This window comes from Carettochelys insculpta, chromosome 8 (assembly GCF_033958435.1).
Source record: "Carettochelys insculpta isolate YL-2023 chromosome 8, ASM3395843v1, whole genome shotgun sequence".
Taxonomy (NCBI): Eukaryota; Metazoa; Chordata; order Testudines; family Carettochelyidae; genus Carettochelys; species Carettochelys insculpta.
In genome coordinates this window covers 48,306,163-48,318,343 of record NC_134144.1, presented here as the reverse complement: position 1 = coordinate 48,318,343, position 12,181 = coordinate 48,306,163, and positions in this window count along the sequence as shown.

Sequence of the window (12,181 nt, the reverse complement as noted above, 5' to 3'; positions counted from 1 at the left end):
GCCATGCTGGAGGGGAGGCTGGAAGGTGTGTCTAGAGCACTGAGCCACAGCACCGAAGATTCTACAGAATACTAAGGTGCCTAATGCAGCCCTGAGAGGCTACAATAACTCAGGGGTCTACAGGGATGCTATTGCAAAAGCACACTCACACATTGCACATTAATTAGTCTGTGTAGACGGTGCTGATAAAGTGCACTCGGGAACCGTTCATTCTTAATAGGGGTATGTTTCAAACATCACTACATTACAGCAGGGCCTGCAATGACTAATGCACAGTCCATTAGTGTAGTTCAGAAATCACCTCCTCATAGCAAACATTATTCCACTACAAAAGAAGCCTTAAGCGGGCCTCCAGGGATCACAGGCAGCTTAAAGCCACTTTAACTACCACACTCCCCATGGCCGCAAATTCTGTGCTGTGCCTCCTAAAAGTGGTTCAAAGTAATGAAGCATATTTCACATAAATTAAATACTTAAAATAAACATTGCTTAATTTTGGGTTTTGCATGCATTTAAACAGATTGACACGGAAATTAAATGTTTTAAAAGACATCTAAACCCAACAGTGGTCAGCAAGAAAACTATACTACAAAATTTGTGACTATATGCAGAAGACAGTGCTACAACAGGAGTCAACATTTTAACAAGTGCCTCTCGTGTTCAAAGAGGAAACAGAAAATGGACCCAAGTCCTGTATTTCTTGTACACCTCTGAGATTTAACAAAAAATACTTTAGGTGAAATGTCCACAAAATGCCTGGAGCACACCACCATCGAGAAGCTCATAGGAGTATGGGTTCAGGTGGCATGTAGCTGGGACCTGGGAAGGCCCCTATGGGCCAGGTCAGGGAGTGAGGGATTGCTCGTCCTGACTGTTGGTCCTGGCCAACATCTGTACACATAGGTCTCTCTGACCTGTGGCTCGTTTGCCAGCCTGGGCCCCCCAGACAAGGCTCTGTTCCCACCCCCACCTGTGTCCCAGCCTCAGCCATCTTACCCCTGTCCACATATGCCTTTCTAGGGCTTTTTCCTGGGTGGCCCAGTTTAAAACTCAGTAGCCTTTCTCTATGTTGAGTCAGGGTGTTTACGCACCACAAAGTCCAGGGGACCCATTGGTGATCCAAGCCATCCTTCTCCTCTGGGTGCTAGTGCAGAACAGCAGGGATGAGCAGCTGAAGTCAGCTCTGAGGTTCCTTGCTGCCTCCCAGGATTTTTTCCTACCCTGGCCTTCCTTCAACCATTTTCTTACAGTCCCTCCACAGGATTACTTATATCTGCTCCTCTCCAAGCCTGCTAACACTCTGTAGCGACTACAGGCATTAGAGTTCTTTCCTTCTTTCTCTGCAGCCACCTTTTCATCTATGCTTCTTTCCCCAGCTGGACTTTATCTACAGTTGAGCCTAGCCCTCCAGATGCAACCAAGTACCTTAACTGAGCTCTCCAGCTCCAGTTTACCCTTTAAGTGTCAGTGTGATGTATAATCCTACCACAATCTCACATCCAGTCACATTCTATAGTGAGGGGACTACTTTGCTGCCTTGAACTTATTTAAAAAAGGGTAACTGACATGTTCAAATAATCTTTGTAAGAAAATAACGAACAGTGACTTTTTGCATTTTGTCAGCCTCATACACTATTTCGGTATACAGTAAAGAGAGAGTACTTGCAAGCCAGCAGTCCTGTTCTGCTTGGCATAAGTTGCTTCATTTAAGCACAGGAGATGGAATTCTGTGTACTTGCAAAAATAAAGCAGACAGCACATAAATTAAGTCTGCATAAGTAAAGTTTAGGTAAAGAGCTGCTGTCTGATATAGGTCTGGTTCAATGCAGTAGCAAAACAACCCTCTGGATTGATTTTTTTAAAAAAATGCTGAACTTCCATCCTAAACGAAAGCACAACCCGAACAAGCTGGTATAGGAGGCGTGCCTATTTGAGAGCATATGAACTTTCAATGAACTCATGAAAAGGACCAGTCTTGGCCCAATTGTTAAGACACCAGTTTTGAGAGAATATATGCTGCCTGTATCTGTCTCTCCCTTGTACAAAGGCAGGAAGGCACTCGTTTCTCTTAACTCATCAGCTGTACCTTGTTCTTCCGAAGTTTACATTGCATTCAGTGGTGATATGAGATGCTAGAGAGAGGCAGAATCAAACAATAGGAAATTACCTCAATATTTGCAGGAACACTTAATTCAGAAGTTCTACTAGCCCTACTCTCCCCAAAAATGTCATGGCAGGGGAAGAGAATGACATGTTTGAATGCCACACCTCTGAGATTGGGAGTGATCCTGTATGAAGGTTCAGAAAGAGGGACACATTCTGAAAGAAAGCAACAGACTGGTTGTCAGTCAAAAAAACTCCCTACACCCTTCCGAAAGCCCCAATTTGAGCAACTGCCTCTGCTTCCTCGTGGACATAGTGGGAGGGGAGAAAAATTTCACTCCAGGTGATGGATTGAGAAGCAATAGATCTGAGTGGAGGGGAAAAAATAAAAATAAAAAGAGTTTAACTCTCAGCCAGGTTCATCTAAAATTCCAGCAGCAGCTTGAGAAAAAACAGTTTCACCTAAACCTAGGTTTGCTGCTGGTCTTCACATAGCCTGATTTACGCCAGAAACTCTGTAGTGGTTCGAGGAGCTTGCAATATTTTCTTCTTCAGCAAATACTGCTGAATTAATAATAGTAAAAACCTCTAGACATACTTAAAGGCAACCTATCTACTGGCATATTCTGAATTCAAAATGTTACACACATGGGATTTGGATTGCTGTACAAAGATTATAGTGGAAAAAGTTCACAACTGACTAGTTATGTGCAGTACATTTGAACTGTAGAGATTTCTTCATGAATAATACAACTGTGTGAGATAGATGAAATGGGTACAGGAGGTAGGATACAAGCATTAACGTGATAAATTATCAAAGTCACGGGTTAATGTCTATATCAGACATATACATAGTATACCTATGCAAAACATGCTAGCAATTAAATAAATTCAGTGTAAAAACAGCTTTTGGTTTAAGCCTTTAAAAATGACAAATTTTTAAGACTCAGTAGAAACTCAAAAAAGATAACAGAAGAAAACACTATTCTGTAAAAATAGTCAAGAAATTTTTGGGAAAACATTTAACAGAAAAAGGTGAACAAAACCTGGAATCTTTTACCTCTCCAAAATCCCTGCACATTTGCTATAGGTTCTACAGTACTTCAAACTTGATGCAAAACAGTGACCCTCCAGGAATGAGTTGGTCAGCTAAACTTTAATATAACATACTGTTATATTGTAGTCCACATCCCAAATCAGCAACTTTTACTATTATTTGACTCACATATCATTAGTAGTTGATCACTTTCTTCATCTGATACAGTATTTAGGGCATGGTCTACACTAGACCTTACAGACGACCATAGATATGCAATTCCAGCTATGGCAATTGCATAGCTAGAATTGACAAATCTACAGCCAACTGTAAGGTCTGTCTTCACTGAGGGAAGCTGATGAGAGTGTTTTTCCCCATCAACCCCCCTTTATTCCTCGGGCAAGCGGAAAAACAGGAGATCGACCACAGACTCCAGAGAGATCAATTTCACGTGTCTTTACCAGATGCGCAAAACTGAACTCTGGAAGATCAACCTGTCTCCTCGTAAGTGTAGACACACCCTCTGAAAGCTTCAGGAAAACAAAAGCAATTCTTCCCAGCCAGAGTTACTATGATTTTTAGTTTTCTGTACATTTTTATACTTAATTGAACAGAGCACTAGAAATTCCACACATGAAAAAAGTAGGATAATTACCAGTAATGCAGTACTTATTTTTAGAAATGACAAAACACATAAAATGAGCAACTAATTTTTCATTTTTTATTTTGTTGAAATGATACTGGTATTGTTGGAAGTGACTGTGATACCAGTCCATCACTTTTAATAAGTCAACATCTCTCCCGTTGGCTGACCACAATTTAAACAGGACAAAGCTAATTGCTGAATTGTAGTGGTATCAATATTGACGCCAGGATATCAGACCGACAATATGGACCAACTTTTGTAACTGTACATATTTTTCAAAGCACCATTACCAGTAAAGCAACAAGAGATTCTGTTCGTACAAACAATTACAATACTGCATTGACCTTTCACAAGTAGTCGCCACAGAAATATATCTAAAAGCATTTCTTTATGTTTTAATTGGTTTTACCAAAATTGTTTTCATAAAATTAAAAGCAAGAGTCTTTAAATTTTGGAAGGATTTAGCAAGACTGCATAAACTGATTTAAATTACAATGTCATTCATTTAAAAAAAAAAATAAAATAAAAACACTCTGTAGTAGATTATTTTAATGACCACCATTGACTGTCAAAAAAAATGGTTTTTGGATGTAGAGGTAAAATGGTTGCAATTATTTAACAATAGCAACATTTATGCATAGACATTTTATACATGAATTAATAAAATGAAGGCACTCAGAATAAACACAAAACATGAAAAAGCTTCAAGAAATTCACCTATTTTGCTTGCGTTAGCAATGCACTGACAAGCAAAGAAAAACATATTAAGTGTACATAAAAGGAAAAGCTCCTGGGCTGAGAAGCTTGCAATCTAAACACAAAACATCTTTATTTGAAAAGAACAACATTTCAATAAAGTATATTGGACATTGAAATTTTCACTGCCTCCTAACATTACAAGTAATTCCAATGCTGCTCCTTCACACTAGGGATGTTGAAGGTTAACTGGATGCAAGACCTCAGGTATTAAAAAGTCTTCACATCACAAGCTACAGACATTCATAAACAGATGCCTGAAGTACATCCTCCACATCAAATGGCAAGACCATCACAATGAGGAGCTTTGGAACAGAGCAGGACAAGAACCAATTGACACTGAAATCAAGAGAAGAAAGCAGGGATGGCTAGGCCACACTCTAAGAAAACCATCATCCCGCATAGTCCATCAAGCTCTCACATGGAACCCACAAGGAAAACACAAAAGAGGAAGACCTTGGGCAACGTGGAGAAGGTTTACTGAGATTGAAGGACAACAACCAGGCTACTCCTGGAGCTGGCTAGAAGTTTTGTCCCAAGATGGAGTGAAGTGGAGGAGACTTGTAGATCACTTATGCTCCACGCGGACTACAACAGTTAAGTAACAGTAGTAGGTATGGGCTAGAGCAACCCCTGTGCCTTCTGGGGGCAGAGAGGCATTCCAGCTGTGCCAGAGTAGTTCTGACCATGGGAGACCCAGGTGGGAGGGGAGGCTGGGGAGGACACTTGAGCCTGGCTGGCCTGGAGTGGCCCCACTGCCTGCAGTGTGCTGGACCCAGGGCTGCTTTGGTCTGGCTGGAGCATTCCCACCTGCAGTGCATCCGAGGCTGCCACAGACAGGAGCTGCTCCAGCCATGCAGGAGCGCACCCTCAGTCATGGCAGCACAGTGGTCAGGGACATTCCAGCAGGGCCAGAGCTGCTCCAAACCCTGGCGCACCCAGAGCAGCACCTGCCTGTGGTGGTTTGTAGGGGGGGGGGGTGCTTCTACCCACCTGCCCCCCTCAATCTGTTTAATCCATTAATCAATTACACCTAGCAACTGAACGACATTTTACATCCCTACTTCAAGCAGAGAAGACAAACATCAAATCCATATTAAACAAAGGATTTTAGTATGCGTGAAAGTGGAATATATCCAGAGAGGGCGATTTCCACCCAGAAGGCATAATACAGCAGTGCAGACTCACTGCACCATTTAGGAGTTCCTAATGCATACATTTAGCTGTCTGATGGTCCATATTTAAAGGGAAAAAGCAATGCAGCAGTGTGTCACATTACTGATATACGGGGACGTGAGAGGCTAGGGATGTATGATGAAATCATGTTCAGTAGAATCAGAATTTGGAGGCTTGAAATTTAAAGACTGGGTGGAAAGCACACATTACCTTCCCTCCCTTCAGTAACTCTGTACCTGCTTTCAGCAGCTCCATGGTTTTAAAGGTCAATTAGCTCTTCAGAGCTAGAGCTTCTTGACTGAAGTATAAGCAAAACACACTTCTACATAGCAATATTAGCATGGCATTTAGGAAACAGAGTCCATCCATCTCAATCCCCACTAGTGCCATCCACAGGATGGCACAAAAGGCCAGATTGAGGCAAGAGGCCCAATTACTTGTATTTATAAAGATCCAATGGCCACACACAACTAGCTAGAAGTTGTCATTAACCCTCTAGGCTGAAACAACCACCTCATTCACCCGACCCTTTTCTGAATTTCTTGTCCCCTCACCTCTCCAGAGTGGGTTACTACAGCTTTGTGCAGGTAGAGCGAGTTTTGCCCATAGTACCTAACTGCACTAAAAAAAGAAGAAATCCATGTAGTGTACAGAAAGCAAGGTAACTTCACTGAACTTAGCTCAATGGTGGAACTGGGGAGTGCAAATAGGTATTCAGAAACAGCTGAGTCAGGATAGAGTGCGGAACACACAAATGCTATATGACCAAAACTATACTCTGAGAGCAGGTCTACACTACAGCAGGTCAAATTAAAGTACACAATTCTAGCTACGTTAATTATGTAGCTAGAGTCAATGTACCCTAATTCAGACTCCCGTGCTGTCTCCACAAAGAGAGGTCAACGGGAGCACATGATCCTGGCAACGTCCCTTATTCCTAATGGGCGGAGCAGGAGTTCTGGTGCTGATGCAGACACCCTACAAGTTTGATTTAGCACATCCCAACTAGGTGTGCTAACTCAAACTCTGGAAGATTGACCACAGCAGGATCGATCTTCCCTGTAGTGAAGATGTACCCTCAGGTCCAGATATGGCATACAGAGGGGGCACAGCAGAGCTTGCCCACCTCCAAACTGGCTGTCTCAATCATTCCAAAGAACTTGGAAGCATTTAATACAAAAAAGAAAAACAATTTCAGCTGAAGAAAACAGTAATAACCTTAATTTTTAAAGATTACCATAAAATATTCATTTGTTTATGTACTGTCCAAACTTCCAATTTATAACAACAGCAACACAAGGCCTCTAGAGCTCTCTCCACAACTAGGTCACTGTACTAGAGAAACACATAAATGCACAGGATACAAATATTATGCAAATTAGTTGCAACTATTGCTGAGCAGACAGCACATATAGCCCAAGAGACTGCATTCATGAAAAGAAGGCTAGAGAGAGATCACTAGCAGTCCCATCTATATAACTGCCAGTCAAGCATGACAATGTCTCAGTTTAATGGGTAAAGCTGCACATAAAACTGGAAAAAAACAAAATGGAATGATATCTGTTCTAACAGTTACAGGAAGCTTATTTTCCTGAGACTGAGAAACTCTAGTTCATATTTTATGAACGTATGCCACTAGAACTGTTGTCTAACTACACCCAAATATGATAGTTTCACACTTAGATTTTGTTGCTTTTTATTTTATTTTCAAATAAGAACAAATACAATATTCTCACAACTCAATTAATCCTATCCTGCAGGCAATGATTATATAGCCAATAGCAGGCGGTATAATGGGTTTGCTGATACTACCATGATACATCTCAGAGCATAAGTTAATCCTCTACAATACTTGTTTAGTTTATTATTTTGTACTGCAGAGGTGCTTAGAGGCCAGGCCACTGTACCAACATAAAGACAGTCCCTGCCCAAAAGAACTTACCATCTAAGTTTAAAGGTGAGACAACTAGTGGATATGACAGAGAATCAGGTAGTCCAATAAGACAGCCAGACATTTAAGCAATGGAATAACCAGCAGTGTCAGCATGGTAGCTCCCTACCCACTATCAATTATTTTGCAAGCATTATAGCATACTTGAGTTACAACAAGATTTAAGGGATGACAATTTAGTTGCCTTGCTGACTGTTTGTTAATTAAGATGGAGCTTTTTTTTTTCCCCCCACAGAGTGTCTCACCATAACCAAAAGCAGTTTAGTACAACAGACATATAGAGCTTTAAGTTCTGATTGCCTTTATTCTGTAATACAAAAGAAGTGTATTGATAAATTTTCTAACAAGTATTATCGAGTCCAAATACCTACTTAGAATTTTCAGAGATTTTTTTGAGATGGCTAATCAAAAAGGAGCATTCATCCCACTTAAACACACCCACACACCTAATACCCTTGCATACAAATTTCCTATGCTAAGTGGACCCTTGAGAAATAAAGCTAACAGATGCTAAAAGAAAGTGAAGAGGAAATACCTAAGATACAGAATTAGACTGTTATAAAATTAAAGAATTAACACTGAATTTGCCACCTCTCCCCATAGTAAAAATTAAGGCTAAGGAAGTATCAAAGTAAGCTAAGTCAGTTATTACAAACATTGGGTTCATCTTTCTTTGCATTTTGTTGTTCATTTTGCATTTTCCTGGATTGAAAAATTTGTTGCAACCTCAGTTGCATATTTTTACCTGTTCATTTATGGGGGGAAGGGTGAACTGCACCACACAAGCAGTCCAACCAGTTCTGAATGTAGGACTTGAATTTTAGACAGTTAAACATTAAGACACTGGGGTGTGTATCAATTAGTTGACTGAGAAGTCTGCTACTCTGTAAGGTTCTACCTCCACCATCCAGCAACCTCGGGACCTGAGTGGTGGTGGATAAGGGAATTTACCAGACAAAGGGTAGTCCCCTGATTTGGGCATCTACTTTGCTGCCAGCTCCTCTTTTGCCTCTCCCCATCCCACAATGTCAGCCACAGAGCTCCCTAACCTACTACTGGGCTGACACTGACATGGCCACCTCAGTCTGATGGCCACTGAGATAGCTCCAGCCCCGTCCAGCCTGCCAGACATAGCCCCGTCCCCACAGATGCTGGCTCCAGCCACAGTCAAGGCCACATGGCACCAGCTCAGCTCTGAACAGACTACTGGCATGGCCCCCAAGACTGCCATCTGGCTTTGGCCTGGGTCGGGCTGCTGGCTATAGCCCTGGCCCCGCAGAGACCAGCTGTAGCTCGGGCCACGCTGCTGGCTCTGGCCCTGGGCCTGTGAACATCAGCACCGCCCCAACCAGGCTGTCAGGGTGACCCCAGCTCAGCAGGCACTGGCTGCAGCCCTGGCCCTGTGGAGGCTGGCTGTGCCTCTGGCCAGGGATACAAGTCCCACAGGGCTTCCCTTCCCAAGGCAGCCAGGCTCTTCGTACTAAACTCCCACCCTTGTGTCTCTGGTCCAGTAATATTAGTGGCCGTTCCAGATGACGGATGCTGCTGGACGAGAGAATGACAGTTTTGGGAGTTTCAACTGGGTAACAAGAGTTTATATTATGTATGTAAAAGTGTTACAAACCTACATTTACCAAATATAATCAAATTTGGTAAACTCTCTTTTACAGCTAAGGACAAGATGGGCACTGATAGGCCATGTCTACATGGGCACCTTCTGTCGACAGATGTTACTGTTGACGGAATGCATCTACAACTGGAAAGTGGCTCGAAATAGCAACCCACTCTGTTGACAGAGTGTCCCCTTGCACTGGGCACTTTGTTGACAGCATCTGCCTCTCCGTTGACAGAACTGGTCCCTTCATCCCGGAAGACAGGCACACATGGAGGGAAAGCACTTCTTGGAGTGCTGCCTCAGGGCACTCTTGCCAACCTTGATGCCATGTCAGAGTGGCCCCCAGAATTTCCAAATGTGCAAGGACACTTTCCTCGAACTATGTAACCGGCTCACCCCTGCACTTTGATGGGTTGATACCAACACGCAGACTGCCATCCCTGTCGAGGAGTGTGTCGCAATCACCCTGAGGAAACTGGTCACCCCTGACAACTACCACTGCATGGGCCACCAGTTTGGCATCAGGAGGTCCACCATCAGGGCCATAACCATGCAGATTATACATGGTGAGGGGGGGAGTGGAGAAGGAGGCAGGGCACAGATTGATGCAGGGTCTGCCTGAGACTCAGCCGCACACCAGCTGTGCCAGCCCCCGCCTGAGGATCCTTAGGGGCACGTCTGCTCTTCTCCCCCTGCAGGTGGTATGGTCCATCAATGCCGTCCTCCTGCAAAAGCTGGTGTGCATCAGCCATGTGGACACCCTCCTTGCTGGCTATGAACAACTCCACTTCCCTAACTACATTGGAGCACTGGACAGATTCACATGCCCATCTGGGCCCCAGACCATGGCACCACCTGATACATAAATAGGAAGGGGTACCACTTTGTAGTGATACAGGCCCTGGTAAACCACCAAGGGCAATTTCTTGATGTGTACGTTGGGTGGTCAGGCCGTAGCCATGACACAAGAGTCCTGTGAAACTCAAGCTTGTACCAGTGGATGGAGGTAGGCACCTGTGTTCCCTGCCAGGAGCTGGCCATCAGGAACACACAAATGCCCCTCTGCATCATGGGCAACATGGCCTACCCACTCCTCCATGCCTCATGATGCCCTACACTGGGCACCTGGACCCCAGGCAGGAGCAATTCAAGGCCCGGCTGGCATAGACATGGAACCCCATATAGCTCACCTTCAGCCACCTGAAGGGGAGATTCCGCTGCCTGCTGAACCGGCTGGATGTGGGGGAGTGGAACATTTCCCAGGTCGTGGGCACCTGTTGCACCTCGCATAACCTTGCTGAACAGAAGCGGAAGGACTGCCTACTGGGGTGGGGGCCGAATGGTGGTGGTCCCTACAAACAGCCAATTTCCATGCCCAGCCACCAGACGAACACCCAAGACGCTGCATCCAAGACACCCAGAGCAAACACCTTGCCCATGGCCCCCTATAACCCTCTGTGGGTCACCTCTGGGGGCAGCCCCATACCTGTGGAGAGGTGGAAGGGCTGCAGTCACTCCTCCCTTACCCCCACACCACACCCAGACCCACATTCTAAAGGAAGGATGTGGGGACCGTCTTAACAGAACAAATTTTACTTTTGACAAATAAAACATAGCTAAAACTATACTTATTGGGAACACAAAACATGAACAAGAATAAAGAACCCTTGGTTGAACTATGGTTATAACTATGTGAGGGCTCCCAAAAGGGAAGTGGGCCACTATTCTAGAGAGGGGGTAGATGGCCTGGAGCCTTGCTGGCCATGTGCTTCCCATCTGCCTCGGGTCCGGGGGCCGTCTTGGGGCTTGAAGCACAAGGAGCAACAGGTGAGGGGGTAGGGGAGCTGCAAGGTTAAGCTGGGCAGGGATGCGGGGGGCGGGGGAGGGCAGCATGGGGACCATGAGCTCAGACTACATCCAGCGTCCACCACAGGGCCTGCAGGAGCACCTGCGCAGAGGGCTCTGGTGCAGCAGCAGAGAACACCTTGGCAGCGGGGAGGATGGGGGCAGTGGTGCCCCTGGGCACTGCATCTTGGGCCAGCCAGACCTCGACAAAGTCCAGGGTGCAGTCCACATGATCCAGCCACCAGTCCAAAAAGACTGCTCCCAGACGTGCTGCCACTCCCAGTCGACCTGGAACAATTCCTGGTCCATGGCCAGGTGCTTACAGATGATCTCATTTTGCTGCCTGATGGCAGCTGCCATGAGCCAGTAGCTGTCCTCCACTGGCTAAAAACATAGCCTTTGCCCATGGGCGCACCTCAGGGTAGGGGCATATCCTACCTACCTGGGTAGTGCTGCTGCTGGCCCTGCTGGCTCAGGCTCCTCATCAGGGCTGCCTGGCTGGCCTGGCCCTCTGACAGCATGGCTGAGGGGTGGGAAGGGGAGAAAGCGATGAGTTCATCCCACAGCACAGCCCCTTCAGCCACTCCCCTGCACAAGTGGTTGCCCACTCCCCAACCATGGCATGTGGCCCCATTCCCCCTGTTTGGTGGGCCCTGTTGGATGGGAAACATGGTGTCATGGATATGGGCCTCATACCACCTTCCTGTTGGGCTGCCCGGGAAGGGCTGGTGCTCTGATGGGGACAGGCTCCAAGCAGTCCCTGCTTGGGTGGCAGATGTGTCAGGTGCAGCTATGACTTCCCCGGGACCCCCTGAACGCATGTGGTTCATCCAGCTGTCCTGGGGGGGTTGGGGGTGTCAAAGGTTGCCCAGAGCTGTGTCCACAGAGGGCTGCACCCTCAAGGGTCTCATTGGGATGCCCTGGTGGGTACATGGCATTCATGGCAGGCCCGGGGCATGGGTTACTGATGGGACTGTCCTGTTGGGTCCCATGCCATGCCCTGTCTCCTCCCCAGCCCTGGGTTTACATTCTCCCTGGAGGACTCACCAAAGG